Consider the following 1384-nt stretch of genomic DNA (forward strand, 5'->3'; position numbering starts at 1 on the left):
TAAAATAATAAAATATTTTAGTGTCCTCTATCAAATTTCTCACAATCCGTTAATCACATAATTTCTACTTTGTCAACACATTTTTCCCTTCCTTTCTGTTTTTTTCTCTATCTTATATTGTGTTCCTCTTTTTCTCCTATATCATACTTTAATCTTTCCTGAAATCATTTTATTCTAATCAAGACTTCTGATCATTTTTTTCTTCCTTTTTTTTAAGTGAAGCAACCCTTGATTGACTTCACAGATTGCAAGGAACTTGTCAGCTTACAATCCCTTATTTTTTTATTTATTTATTTTTTTATGCCTACAGCACCTGGTCTTCCTAGGTGGCCTCCTATCCAAGTACTAACCAGGCCTGGCCCAGCTTAGCTTCTGAGATCAGATGGGATCGGGCTTGTTCAGGGCAGCATGGTCGTAGATCATTTTTTCCTAAATCAAAATTAGATCATGTTATAATACTAAAAAATATAAAATAAATTAAATAAAAATTGCTCAAATTGCTCAAAATTAAAGCTCAAATTAGTTTCCTCCTTTAATCCTAATAATTGCCTGCTTGCAGGCCAATCTACCTGAACCACTTCTCTTCTTGAAGCAAGTTCTCATGATGTTTCTTCTTCTAAAAAGGCACCTTCTACCTGAGCATTGAAATTATACAATTTCACAAAGTATACAATCAAGATTACTTTTGTGTGAAGCCTTCTTGATTTTTCCAAATAGATATGATTCCTTTTTTCTTTAAATCCCCCCAAACATTCTTTTAAGATGCTAATTATAATGTCTAGCAGTGTAGCTATTTTTATATTTTCTTACACTTATCTGTGTACCATATTATAGTGGGATCGATATTCCATTTTTTATCTATTAAAGAACATAGCTTTGGGCTTCACACACAATAGTCAAAAAATTTATCAGAATAATATTTAAAAGCCAGCCAACTAAATAATGCAGCCATTCAAAAACTAAGAGCTTTTAGTGTCTGTGGAAAATCCAGATACCTACTTGGGGAATCCCTCACTCCAGTGTGTAGTATTACTCTGTGACTCAGAGTAAATATTTAGATATTTGACTGGAAGCACCTTTGTGGTTTGGCATTTTTTAAAACAAAATATATTTGAAGGAATGTTATCAGAGAAAACAGTTTTTATTCTTTTTCCATACAGGTCCTGATCACAGAGAGGAGTCCCAGATGACTAAAGTAGTGGAAACTTTTACTCTTGTCAAGTTATTTTTTGTCTGGGAGACTGGTGACTATCCTGTCAGTCAGACTTGCTGCTGAATCAGGGAAAGGAAGCGAAAGGAAACCACTGGTACAGTTGGGCAAGTGGCCCAGACATACGCCTACACTTATTGCCAACTATAAGATGATGAAGACATGATTTCAAGT

At 34.0% G+C, this 1384-nt stretch overlaps 1 pseudogene; it reads right to left on the reverse strand.

The window, feature by feature from the left end:
- Positions 1 to 301: 301 nt before the first annotated feature.
- LOC111742903 lies at positions 302 to 420 on the reverse strand (annotated as a pseudogene).
- Between the last annotated feature and the right edge of the window lie 964 nt (positions 421 to 1384).

Source organism: Pteropus vampyrus, unplaced genomic scaffold, assembly GCF_000151845.1.
Source record: "Pteropus vampyrus isolate Shadow unplaced genomic scaffold, Pvam_2.0 Scaffold4, whole genome shotgun sequence".
NCBI lineage: Eukaryota > Metazoa > Chordata > Mammalia > Chiroptera > Pteropodidae > Pteropus > Pteropus vampyrus.